The sequence below is a fragment of the Crocuta crocuta genome, unplaced genomic scaffold, assembly GCF_008692635.1.
Source record: "Crocuta crocuta isolate KB4526 unplaced genomic scaffold, BGI_CrCroc_1.0 scaffold478, whole genome shotgun sequence".
Lineage (NCBI taxonomy): Eukaryota > Metazoa > Chordata > Mammalia > Carnivora > Hyaenidae > Crocuta > Crocuta crocuta.
In genome coordinates this window covers 1,705,874-1,720,185 of record NW_027530981.1, presented here as the reverse complement: position 1 = coordinate 1,720,185, position 14,312 = coordinate 1,705,874, and the positions used below count along the sequence as shown (strand labels likewise).

Sequence of the window (14,312 nt, the reverse complement as noted above, 5' to 3'; positions counted from 1 at the left end):
CAGTCCACTTGTGGCACAATAGCTACTATATCAAGCAACTAACTCATATGTTATACAAGCTGTTTTGTGCCTGCTTAATAAATGCATCTTTATTTGTCACCAAATTTGGTCAGAGATTTACTTTCAATATAACTGGTGAAGACATTGTGTGGAAGGTAGTTACTCCTCATTCATCTCTAATTATTGGTGGTTACCATTATTCACAAAATAACTTTTGCAATATTACCCTTCACCCAGCATTGATTTCTCGTTATTTCCATCTCAGATATTTGTAATGTCACCCAGGAGCCTGTAGGCAATTAGTGGGTAATAAACTCCTAAATCTCCGGACTATAGACTCAGAGAGATTCGGTGGGATTCAGCACATGCATAGAGCTCTCCTGGGTTAGCAGGCCCTTCAGGACTCTCTGGTTTGATCTGACAATTGCCTGGTCCTTGCCCCAAGTCCCAGAAGCAGTTACGATTTCTCCAGTTCTAGCAGCCTCCGAGTCACATTTGACTGCATCCCTGAGGCCCCGGGAAGGTAGTGGGAGGCCACGGTGGCCGGTGCAGGGATGTCTAGGAACTCGAAGGTGATGCTGGGCCTGTTGGTGGTGCTGACAGCAGCCACGGTGACTGGTGTGCATCTGAAGCAGCAGCAGGTACAGCAGAGACTTCAGGATGGAGTGATCAGAGACACTGAGAGGCAGAATTGGAAAAATGAAAACATTTGTCTCTTGGGAGAACAGGTTATTTTGACTTAGCAACTTGAAGCAGAAAGAGGGATGTTATTGACAAAAGGTCCTAAAAAAACATGACTTGAAATGGGTGTCAAACATTGAGGGGACAGTGTCGAGTGTGGGTGTGTGCATATGGATGGAGAATAGCTTTGTGAGGTGTTCAACCTTTATTTTTTTTGGTCACTGTCCTTTCAGACTTGACCAGAGACAAAGACAGTGGAGCATATATTCTAAATTATTGCTTTAAAAGTTTCTTCTATCTCAGTAAAGAAGTAGGCAGACACTCTTCTGAAGAGCTCTGTCTGTCTGTGTGATCCTGGTAGAAGCCCCTTGAAGCCTGGTGTCCAGAGCTTAGGACTGTTCATGAAAAGCACATGAGAGCCTGTGAGAGGAAAGGATGGATAGTAACATCCACCTGAGTAGTTTGATAAGCCAGCACGATGATGAAGCACGAGAACATCTACCTCAGAAGTGCTGGAGGAGGGGGAGGGAGAGGGGAAGACTGTCCTGATCCTTGAATTGGAGGACCAGGCATCAGCACACTTATCTCATGATCAGAGTGGGGATTCCCTCAACAGTGATGAAGGAGATGTGTGCTGGATGGAGGAGCAGCTGTCCCACTTCTGTGACAAGTGCCAAAAATGGATACCGGCCAGTAAGGAGCATCTCAGTTCCTTTGATTTGTCAGTTCTTATGTGAAGGTTTGTTTTTCTAACTTGTGAATGAAACATGAATATAAAATGGACCTACGTAAAAAGATAATTATTGTATTTATGATTAGTTTAGTTGGTTAATGGCAGATTTATATAAACAATAGACACATTTGTGCTGATAAAAATCATTGTCAACCTCTCAAAAAAAACAAAACAAAACAGATTTCTCCAGTTCCCTCCAAGGTCTCCAGTTCCCTGGAGTCTTGATCAATACTTCCTGTAGACTAAGTTTCTTCCATAGGGCCATGGTCAAACCTTTTGCTCTGCTCATAAAAACAGACCACAGATTAAATATCCTGGGGCCATGTCATTTATATAGGTAATGATGATAATGATGGTTGTGGTGGTGGTAATGATTGTTAACATGATTTCCACATGGCAATAACCTGTGTCCCCATTTGATTGACTGCACATAAATAAAACTCAAGAAATATTGTCTTACGGCACTAAGTTTTTTTCTCCTTGTATAATACACCTGGAGTTGGGCAATCTAAAGCTGGTGTAAGGCCTTAGTGATACAACAAATGACCCAAAGTCTATCTTCCTCCTCTGACCTCATTAGTTTGTGGTTCTGGTCTCCACATTTTCAATATGGCTGCATCACCTCCAGGCATGCAATGATGGAGGAGAGAGAACAAAGAGCTTTTACAAAACAAGGTTTTGCCTTTTTATTCAAGAAAGAAAGCTCTCTCCAGGGAAATCCATTTATATTACATAGGCCAGAACTTTGTCATCCTCTAGCTGCAAGGGAGTTAGGAAAGGGAACAATTTTAACAGGACATATCACCATCCTGAACAAAGTGAAATCCCAACAGGAAGGAAGAAGGGAATGGGGACTGGATATTGACAGGCAACTAATAGCATATAGCATCTCTACTATTTAGCAGTTTAATAGATAATTTACATACTTACCATCTCTAACATTACCCAGTAACCATTTTCCGCACAATGAAACTAAGAATCAAAGGCTTTTTGTAACCTGCCAAAGAAAATGGCAGATTCATGATTTGAATCCAGGACAACTTGATTTATAGCAATAGTAATATTGGTCAAATATTAAGGTTAAGATTGGTCAAATACTTCCCACGGGTCAGATATTCCACTAGGTGTTTTATGTGTATTGACTTGATTCTTCCTCATAGAATCCCTCTGAAGAAGGTGTTTTTTTAAAAAAAAGTTTTTAAATGTGTATTTATTTTTGAGAGAGAGGAGACACAAAGCATGAGCAGGGAAGGGTCAGAGAGAGAGGGAGACACAGAATTTGAAGCAGCCTCCAGGCTCTGAGCTGTCAGCACAGAACCTGATGTGGGGCTCAAACCCACAAACCATGAAATCAAGTCCGACCAATGTTGGACACTTAATGAACTGAGCCACCCAGGCACCCCTGAAGAAGGTGTTTTTATTGTCCTCACTTATCAAATGAGGAAACCAAGGCTTAAAGAAGTTAAGAGACTTACATAGAGTCACATAGATTATAGGAAGTGAAGCTTGAATGTAACTCAGTTCTGTATGAATCCTTAGCTCTTGACTGCTCTACTACACAGATTCTGCAAAACTCAGCTGCTCAAATGGTGAATTCTGCCACCATCATACTAGGGTAAACACCAAAATACAATCCAATGGTTAAAGACCAATAAGGCAGCTAATAAGTACTCCACTTAGAAGGATTAAATAGAGAATTCCTGAAAATGGAAGCTGAAGATTCAAAAAATAACAAGAAAATGAGTGAGGTACAAGCTGGTTTTCAGCTGTGTGTCAGAATATGTACTTAATATTTTCCCCTGATACAAAGTGTGTACTACATCGGTGTGTATTCTTGATGAAGTCACAAGGAAATATCACAGAAGATGACCATTGCTAGTTGTCTATCCAATAACCATTCTCCATTCATTACTAACAAAACCCCCCATTTTAGTAGGGGCAACATTAGGCTTGATTAAAATGATTCACTTCCACAGACTTCTCTGCCTCTATTGGGTGGCCATATGGCACGAGGCTGGCCAGTGTAAGTACAATGTTTTGGTTAGGGCTTCCTGAAAATTTATGTTTATCACTGAAAGAGACAAGCTTGTGCTTGCTTTGGCAGCATGTATACTAGAAATGAAATGATACAGAGGAGATTAGCATGGCCCTTGCACAAGCATTCCATATTTTCCACACTTCCCAGAGGTCATTGGATACTCATTGGTTAATCCCAAGAAAACTATATGAGTCAAAGCAAAACATGTGGCATCCAATATTGAAGTTGTGATTTTTCCACAAAAAGAGATGAGAGAGAGAGAGAGAGAGAGTTCAGCGCACTCATTATTTGTCCTTTGTTCATTCCTATTCCTTCAGCCTGCAATACAGTTGTGATGTCAAATGTCAAGTGGGGCAGCAGCCATCTTATGAGCATGAAGATAACGGTTTCATACTAACAATGGCACAGGAGAGAGATAAACAAATGCTTAAATGCTAAGTCCCTGATAACATTTATGGTGCCTTCATACCAACCTCATTTCTGGATTTGTAGTGATTTATGAAAAATAAACTATTTAGCTAAGCTGCTGCGTTGTATTGTTGTTGCATGGAGCTGAAAATAATGCCTACTTATAGAGATGGCCATGCTATTCTCCCTTTCCATTGGGTTTATTTTTGGTTTACTACTAAAGTCATCTCCAGCATAAAGCATATCATTGTCATTGCCCTGGATCTGACTGCATGGGGGATGCTAATTAGTCTGGAAGGAGTGGGTTTATGGCTCTAGTACTTTGTACTAAAGAAGGCCTCAGAGTAATAATGTGACATTGTCCAAAGAACAGAGGCTTTAGCAATCTAATCTTCATGATAATTTTTACTCGCTCACTGCAAGCTGCAGCTTCCTCAGCTCTACAATGAAGAGTCTACTATCTACCATAAATATTTACTGAGAGGTGTGTGAAATTCCTAATTCAAGTAGCATATATGTGTATAGTTGTCTTTATTATGAATTCCCTGCTCTCACTAATATGAATGGACCAAATCATCTCACCCTCTCCTCCTCCATTCTCAATGCATCCCTAGTCTTCTTGATAGAATGTTCATCAGACAAAAAACATCTCCCCCTAGAGTTTGGCCTTGGTTTTCATTTTATCTATATTTTGTATGGTTAAAAGAAGTGGGTGGAAAAGGGAGTGGGGAGAAGGAGAAGGCCCATAGAGTATGACCCACGGCATGGAGAATTCTGTGGGCAGGCAGAGAAAAACCTACAAGAAGAGAGCATGAAAGCATTTCTCCCTTCCTCAGAACCTCCTTTCTTCCCCATGTGAAAATGGAGACCCACATCTGTGACCATATATCTTTAGGTTCAAAACGTATATCTACATTTTCAATTAGAGTGTTTCTTAAGAGCTAAGTCTTCTGAGATGTGCTCTTGGAATAAAGTCATAAGCATCGATAGTACATATTTATAACACACACACATATATACCACATACATATTTATATATAACATTAGAGTCTGTTACCATGGCAACTATCACAGTACTAACAAATTAAGCATTGTGACTCCACTGTAATAAGAAAAGAGAAATTCAAATGAAACACCGAGTATTTGTTTAAGCACAAATATCTTTAGTAATTAAATACACAGAAGCAATACGGAAAACCACAAATTAATGCTTAGAAGCCTTTTCCAGTATGAAACCCAGCTTTGCTGTTATTTTCCCTTTTCTATTGGATTACATTATACATCTTTATAAATTAAGTTTGGCACTGAGTTAACGAGAACATATCTGCTGCATGGGAGCTCTCACATGCCGAAAAGCTCAGCTTTCATTCTAAATAGTTACACCTTCCATAATCAGTGAGAAAGATTTTATGGCTCTTTTTATTCATCAAAAAGAGGACTTTTAAAAAGAAAGCTCAAATGTGAAGTTGGTCTTACATCCCCTGTTTCATTCAGACAACATGTAGAACTACCCCTGGGGTTTTGAATACATTAACATCCCTTCACAATTAACCCTAATAGGACAAGTGTAGCATTTTTCCAAGCAGATATATTCAAAGCTGAAAAATACATAGTGTTTAAATAGATCTCATTATATCAGCTACACCAAATCTCTCCTCTTTATATACAGAGGATTGTACCTCTTTTCACTGTCATGCAACATTAAAATAGGAAGGCATACACAGGGATGACATGGATTTGACAAAAAATTAATGATTTGTACATCACTTTAATGCTTCAAATCTGCAATTCATGTATGCTAATTAGTTCATAATGGGCTGCTGAAGAACAGAACTGTCATCCTGCTGCTTCCCGGGTTTCTGGAAGCTCTGATTCAGCACAGCCCTGCCCGGTTGCCTGCTGGATTCTGGGCTGGTACCCGGCAGATCTGTGAAAGCATTTCCCCCACCACACACAATTGTTTCTAGGATGTGGTGCTTTAATCTATCAGAGTTACGATGGCATATCTCAGATAAGTGGTTCCTGGGTGCCGCAATACATACCGGGAGCAATAGCATGGCACCGCTGTATCCAAGTGATTGATTTCTGGGTTTTAGGCTGTCAGGCTATACCTCAGAGGGCAGCTGTCAGCTTCCTAAATGTATGAAGTTGTATTATGCAGCACATTTTGAAAATGTATGTACAACCTTTTTTTATTTACAGATAAAGAAGGCTGTAAAACTTGGAGAGAGGAAACAAAGGGGGTACAAAGATCAGATACCTCCTCTTACTGTGAAATCATGTATATCTCCCCAGTGCAAGAAAAGAGTCCCTTTTTCCTTCAGTCTTTGTGCTGCCAAGGTGGAGACAGACTGTCACAACAGCAGGAGAGTGTGAGGCTGAAGTGTTTCACAGACCAAAAGGAAACACCAGGGCTTGCTGGAAGCTGTGAGATTTGAAAAAAAAAAAATTGCTCTGTTTTTACTGGAGAGAAAACTTATTTTCCCTGATCTCATGATAGAGGCTTGACCCAATGTGTTTCTCATATCACATCTGCTGATCTGTAAACTCAGCTGCTGCGCATGTCCAGAGCGGAGACAGCACAAAGGAAACCAGCACTAAATTTGTTTCTATGTTCGAAGTATCAGATGCCTGATTGTCGAAATTTTGTCTTGAAGACCCAAGATGAAAATGCGTTTAATTAATTTTTTTTAATTTACTAGAAATATGAACTAGAGGTCAAAATGGAAGAGCTGAGCCAGGCCAGGGGAATAAATATTCCCAATGTGGTTGAGCTTTTAAGGAATTTTAGATGGTCAGGAATAATAGATACTTCATAAAGATGTAAAATAATGATACATCAAAAGAGAATTTTTTCTTCTTCTTATTATTTTGTAATGTTTTATTTTTGAGAGAGAAATAGAGACAGCATGAGCAGGGGTGGGTCAGAGAGGAAGGGATATACAGAATCTGAAGACAGGCTCCAGGCTCTGACCTAGCTGGCAGCCCAGAGCCTGACACGGAGCTTGAACCACAAACCCTGAGATCATGACCTAAGCCGAAGTCAGATGCTTAACTTACTGAGCCACCCAGGTGCCTCTCAAAAGAGAATTTAAAAGTGACCAAGTTAGGGGTGCCTGGGTGGCTCAGTTGGTTAGGCATCTGACTCTTGATCTTGGCTCAGGTCGTGATCTCATGGTTTCGCGGCTTTAGGCTCCATATTGGGGTCTGTGCAGACAGTGCAGAGCCTGCTTGGGATTTTCTGTCTCCCCCCTCTCTGCCCCTTGTCAATTCACATTGTCTTTCTCTCAAAATAAATAAAAGTTAAAAAATTAAAAATTAAAAAAATAAATGTCATCAAGTTAATAACAATTACTTGTTTACAGTTTTATTTAAGGTCTTTATGTAAGCAAGGAGGTAAAAAATGTACTAATAAGAATAAGAATAGGTATTTAATAAATGTTGAATGAGTGAAGGATGCTCTTCAAAAAATATGACTTCAGAAAGACATGAAATGATATTCCAACCTAGAGGCTGCACATGGCTATCTAGAGAGCAACAGGAAAACTCACATAGATAGATAGTGATGGCAACATTATATCTTCATTAGACATCTGAATAACACTTTCTTGTGGAGGAAACCAAGCCATAAACTTGACACTCCCTCCACTCATTGGGTTATTCAAACCTGCTGATTTTCGGTTGTATTTGTTAAATATTTATGAGTAGGATGGTTGGGTCATTTAGTAGATGTGTGTTTAGATTTTTTAGTAAGTGTCAAGCTCTTTTTCAAAGTGGTACCATATTACATTCCTGCCAACAGTGTATGATTTGAGTGCCTGTCCTTCCACATCCTCACCAACATTTGAAACCTTTTTAACTTTGGATAGTCTAAAAGGCATGTAACTTGGGGTACCTGGATGGCTCAGTCAGTTAAGTGTCCAGCTCTTGATTTCAAATCTGGTCATGATCTCACAGTTTGTGAGTTCAAGCTCCACATCATGTTCCATGCTGACAGCACAGAGACTGCTTGGGATTCTCTCTCTCCCCCTCTCTCTGCCCCCCTCCCCCTCTCTCAAAATAAATCAACTTAAAAAAATAGAAATAAATAAGAGGCATATAAATAAGTCTTTCTCAGCCTTNGGGCATGGAGGAGGGCACTTAATGGGGTTGAGCACTGGGTGTTATGTGGAAACTAATTTGACAATAAATTATTTGTAAAAATAAAAATAAAAATAAATAAATAAATCTTTCTTTGGTTTTGATCTGCATCTTTTTCATGAGTAATGATGTTCAGCATCTATTCATGCTTTTATTTGCCATCTATATATTTTCTTTGATAAAGAAACTGTTCAAGTTTTTTGCCTGTGGTTTACCCTTTCTAAAAAATATTTATCAACTTTTGAGAGTTCTTTATATATTCTGGATACAGTCCTTAATATATAATTTGTAAATATTTTCTCCTAGTCTGAGTCTTCTCTTTTCATTCCTTTTGTCTAGTTTTTGAAAAGTAGATATTCTTCATTTTGATGAAATTACATATCATATATATATAATAGTATATATGTAATAGTATATATACATGTATACGTGTGTGTGTGTGTGTGTAAATATATATAATCTTTTGGTGTGTCCTTTCCCTCATCAGTCTGTCAGAAGTTTATCTATTTGATTATCTTCTCAAATAATGGATTTTATTTTCATTAATTTTTATCCATTGTTTTTCTATATTCTATTTCCTTGATTTCAACCCTGATCTTTGTTATTTCTTCCCATTTGCTTATTTTTCATTTCATTTGCTCTTCTTTTTCTACGTCATAAGGTGGATGTTGAAGTTCCTGATTTTAGACAAAAGAAAAATGAAATCATATGTATATGCAAAGACTGTTATAAAAATATTTTTTGAAGTTTCATTTTTTTTAAAGTTCATTTATTTTGAGAGAGACAGAGACAGTGTGAGTGGGAAAGAGGCAGAGAAAGAGAGGGAGACAGAGAATACCAAGGAGGTTTCACACTATCAGCACAGAGCCCAACACAGGACTCAAACTGATGAAACCATGAGATCATGACCTGATCTGAAACCAAGAATCAGATGCTTAATTGACTAAGTTACCGAGGTACCCCAAGGCTTTATTTTTAATAACCAAAACCTAGAAATTATTCAAATGCTCATCATCATGTGGATAAATACATAAATTGTGCATACTTACATAATGGGCTAGTACTCAGCAATAAAAAGAGAAGTGTTACATAAACTATGTGGCAATACACTATTGAAAGAAGCCAAGAAAAAAAAAGGAAATACTATATGATGTCATGTATACAAAATTCTAGAAAATGCAAAGTAAATGATACTGCCACAATAATAATTAGAGAAATAACCCAATACAATAAAAGCAAAATATTTTAAGAGATATTTTATAAAGAAATATATGTGTATGGCTATGAAAAGATGCTCAATAATATTAGTCATCAGGGAAATACAAATTAAAACCATAATGAAATACCACTACAAAGCCACTAAGACGGCTAAAATTAAGAAAGACCTTAATTTTAAGATGCCCGGCATTTCAGTCAGTTAAGGATGTGACTCTTCGTTTTGGATCAGGTCATGATCTCACGGTTCATGGGTTTGAGTCCTGTGTCAGGCTCTGTGTTGACAGTGTAAAGCCCTCTTGGGATTTTCTTTCTCACTTTCTGCCCCTCCCATAACTCTCTCTCTCTCAAAATAAATAAATAAACTTTAAATAAAAAGAGTGATAACACAAAACATTGGCAAGGATGTGAAGAAGTTGGAATTTTAATATATTGCTGGAACAATTGCTGGAAAGTAAAAAGGGAAAACCATTTGAAAATTTGACACTTTCTTTTAAAAAGTTAAAGATATATGATACCTAGGACTCACTAATTTCTCTCCTGAGCCTGTACTCCTTAAAAAGCATACATGCACATAACACATGAATATTCATAGCAGCTTTATTCAAAATAGATCAGAACTGGAAATAATCCCTCCCTTGCTCTCGAGACTCCAATTACATGTGTGTTTGATGTTTAAAATTGTCTCACTAATACTCTGCTCATTTTAGTTTTCAAATTTTTAAAAATTCTTTGCAAATTTCATTTTACATAGCTTCTGTTGCTATGTCTTCAAGTTCATTAATCTTTTTTTTCTCCAATGTTTAAGCTGCTGTATTTTTTATCTCAAATATTGTAGTTTTCATCTTTAGAGGCTCAGTTTGGATCTTTTTTATGTCTTCTATTTCTCTAGTCTTCATGTGCAATCTTTCCTCCAGCCTCTTGAACTTATGGAATACTGTGATAATAACTCTTTTAATGTCTTGTCTACTAATTCTAACATCTGTATAATTCTTATATTGGTTTCAACTGATTGATTTTGTCCTCATTATGGGTCATACTTTCCTGCTTCTATATGCTAATTGGGAATATTAATTCTGTTCATTTCTGAATGGATGTCAGATGTTGTAAATTTTACCTTTTGGATTCTGGGAATTTTTGTATTTCTGTAAACATTCTTGAGCCTCTGGGATGCAGTTGAGTTACTTACAAACACTTCATCCCTTTCAAAACTTGCTTTTAAGTTTTGTTATGCACAACTAGAGCAAACTTTATTCAGGGGTTATCTTTGTCTCAGTGTCAAAGCTAAACCTTCTAACAACTTGAGGACTCTACCCGATGCCTTAATGAGGTTTTCCATTCTGCTTGGCAAGAATTCTTGGCTTTATGTAAGTTCTTGGTACCATCTCTCTAATATTTTCAGAGTTCTTTCCAAGGATCTAGACAATGTCCTTACAAACATGGCCTGATCAGTACTTAATGGAAGACTCCAGCAGGACTCTATAGAAATCTGATTTTCTGCCCTGCAGACTCTAGCCACACAGACTCTCCTCTCTCTTACTCCATGGGATTCCTGTACTCTGCCTAGGATACCCGTCTCTGTGCCTTGACCAAAGACTCTCCTTACAGCAAACTAGAGCAAGTGTAGATCTCACTGCATTTGTTTCCTAAGTTTTAGGGCTCAGTGTCTTTCATTGCTTAATGACCAGAGTCTTGAAAACCATTACACCAAGGTGATATTTTTTCAGGAAGGAAGGTAAATCTGATTCCTCTTATTTAGACTTGGCTGGAAGCAGAAATCCCTTCTAGGTCTAATTTTGCACCACTACTCAATGAAGTCTTTTGATGAGCAATTTTTTAATTTTGAATAAGTCCATTTTATTGACTTTTTTCTTTCATCATTAGTTCTTTTTGTGTCATCTAAGACAAAATGTTGTCTCTCCCAAGGCTATGAAAATTTTCTCCTGTGTTTCTCTAAAAATGTTGTAGTCTTAATTTTTGTGTATGGTATGAGATAAAGTTCAAGGATTGATTATTTTTTCCTATGGATATCCAGTTGTTCCACCACACCTGTTGAAAAGACTATCCTTTCCCACATTGAATTACCCTGGAATCCAAGCACTCTGCCATCTTTGAAGTGAGATTATGTTTTCTCTCACCAGTCTCTCCTCCACACTAAGCTTCAAAATCTAGTTCTCTATAGTTCTCCTTTTAAAAAAAATAGTACAAAATGTTCTGAGCACATGTTTTATACAAGACACTATGCTAAGGTCTGTGAAGAATACAATAAAGTAAAATATAGTATTTCCGTTTCCAAGAAGTTCTCAATCTTATAAATAAGTAGGAAGTTAAAAATACACTTTGGAGTAAAAAAAAAAAAAAAAAAGTCAGGTGGTTGGTTGAGATGAATCAAGAAGGAAGAATTAAGTATAAAAATGGCCAAAAACTGCTGGTTGGAAAATGGAAAAGAGCATTGTGTTGGGCATAATAATGACTTCCAGACATGTCCAAGTCTTAATCACTGTAACACTGAATATATTACCTTATGTGGCAAAAGGGGACTTTGTAAATGTGATTAAGTTAAGAATCTTGAGATGGAGTGATGATGCTTGGTTATCTGGGTGGCTTCAGTATAATCACCAGGGTCCTTATAAGAGAAAGGAGAAGGGGCACCTGGGTGGCTCAGTCGGTTAAGCATCCGACTTCGGCTCAGGTCATGATCTCACAGTTCGTGGGTTCGAGGCCTGCAACCAGCTCTGTGCTGACAGCCAGCTCAGAGCCTGGAGCCTGTTTCGGATTCTGTGTCTCCCTCTCTCTCTGACCCTCCCCTGTTTGCGCTGTCTCTCTCTCTCAGAAAAAAAAAATAAAAGCATTAAAAAAAAAGAGAAAGGAGAAGACTGGAGACTCAGAGAAGGAAATGTGACAATGGAATCAGTAGTCAGAGTGATAGGATTTCTGGAAGGGGCCATGAGTCAAGGCTTGAAGGCAACTTCTAGAAGTTGCAAAAGGTAAAAGAACAAAAGTTCCCTCAGAGTCTGCAGAAAGAAAAAAAAAAAAAAAACCTCTACTGAAACCTTAGCTTTAGTCCAGTGAGGCCTAGTTTGGACTTCTGAACTTCAGAACTATAAGGTTAATACATTTGTGGTTTTATAAACTACTAAGTTTGTGGTAATTGTCACAGCAGTGCTAGGAAAGTAATACAGATACTCAATAGAAGGGTTGCTTTTTGCCCTGGTCCTAAGAATGAAATTGATAGGGCAAACTTCTGACGTGGAAGCTTCCCCATATAGTGGTGATCGTCAGCACTGTGCATAAAGGAGGTGCACAAAGGGCTAAATTCAAAGTGCCCATTACTTTCTGTCAGTCTCTTTTGCTACAATAAATATTTTGACTCAAAATGATGGGTGGATTTTAGGCAAACTTTTTTGTGTTTGTATTTTGTATCACTGGCTTCCTGTGAATCAAAAGGAGCTCCCTACCCTCCACCCCATCCCCAGTGGGGACTCAAACTACACAAGGACTGAAGAGAGACAATGGCTTTGCAAGACCTAGAATCAGAAATGCTCTAATGTTTGTAGCACCCCTAATGGAAAATCCTCTTTCCCTTTGTAAAATTTAAATCTATTCCTCAAACTTCCTACTTATGTTCAGAAACATGAGCCTGAATATGCCCAAATAAAAGACTGGTTGTATATGACTCCTGGTCATGTTTCTCTTTTTCTGAAGAGAATTTTTTCAGGGAAGTTCTTGTCATAATGCCTGGATACTTTTGTGTCCACATGAGGTTAAGTCAAAATTCTTCTTTATTAATGAAAATTCCTTCAAAACCAGCATTAGTTGTCTGTATGTAGACCAAGAAAACATAAGCCCTTGGCCATATCATTGCATCACTCTCAGCAGTGGAAGACATAAAATGCAGAGAGCTGACCAGTGGCCTTCCTATGGCCTTCCCTGGTGGGAACAGAGCTACGGGACACATAGTTGTCACTTTGGGTTGTAAAAGTCCTCTCTGCATGTGGGGATCTGCACAGACAAGCAATGAGCTGAACGTGCACAAGCATTGTGTTGGATGAGAACCTTGCTCCTGGCTAAATAGCAAATAGCAGTGCTCATTGTTGAGGCTAATCCCCACTCACTTGGCCTCTCTGTGAGAAATGAATTATGCTCCACAGCCTCATGTGTCCAGGCATCATGCTGTAAATCCAGGCAAGGCTAGGTGGAGACAATTGGCTTAACGATTGGATTGCTCCACTGTATTTATGGGGGGAAGGGACTTTCATAAGGTCCTGTGAAGCAAGCCAAGACAAGATTTCAAAACACCAGGTGAGACAAGATGTTCATGAACAGAATTAAGTTTGCAGTGTACTAAATCTCTTTGGTAAATTATTTTATTTATCAGATGGGTAATGCTTTCACATTCAGACTGTGTCTACATAGGATTAAAACAATGGTAAAAATTTAAAGATTTAGATAACCAATATTTTCTTTCTTGACCACATGATATCAAGGAATTGGTTTAGCTGACTTACTTTTCTTTATATTTATTTTAGTAGATTAAAATAATTCACTTATTTCACTTTATCTAACAAATCTTCTATTTTGAAATGGTTTAATGTGCATTTACAATGTGTTCCTACTTTAAATACACACACACACACACACACACACACACACACACACACACACACAAACCCTTGTTCCATCTCTTCTTTTCACCTCCTAACCTGGGGGATTCTCAAAATGACAGAGGCTAAAACAATACTAGTATAATTGAGCTGTAATTATTCTAAAATTTTTATGCTATCATTTTGTTCTCAAAATACTGATATCAGATTTTCCATTTGTGAAGTTGCCAATAAAATGCCGTATAGAGGTTGAGAACAGAGTTTGAAGAAATCTGGCTTAGAGAAACACTGCAGGAGGGGGAGCCTGGGTGGCTCAGTCGGTTAAGCATCTGACTTTGGCTCAGGTCATGATCTCACGGCTTGTGGGTTTGAGCCTCGTGTCCAGCTCTGTGCTGACTGCCAGATTAGAGCCTGGAGCCTGTTTCAGACTCTGTATCTCCCTCTGTATGACCCTCCCCTGCTCATGCTGTCTCTCTCTCTCTCTCTCTCTCTC

The 14,312-nt window shown here is 38.3% G+C and overlaps 1 non-coding gene and 1 pseudogene across 1 annotated transcript; both read left to right on the top strand.

The window, feature by feature from the left end:
- The first annotated feature begins 554 nt into the window (after positions 1-554).
- LOC144236536 (protein PET117 homolog, mitochondrial pseudogene) lies at positions 555-797 on the top strand (annotated as a pseudogene).
- A 2,705-nt stretch (positions 798-3,502) lies between these two features.
- Positions 3,503-3,607, top strand: LOC144236547 (U6 spliceosomal RNA). Its single transcript, XR_013336603.1, has one exon. It is a non-coding gene; the product is annotated as a U6 spliceosomal RNA (small nuclear RNA).
- Positions 3,608-14,312: the final 10,705 nt, after the last annotated feature.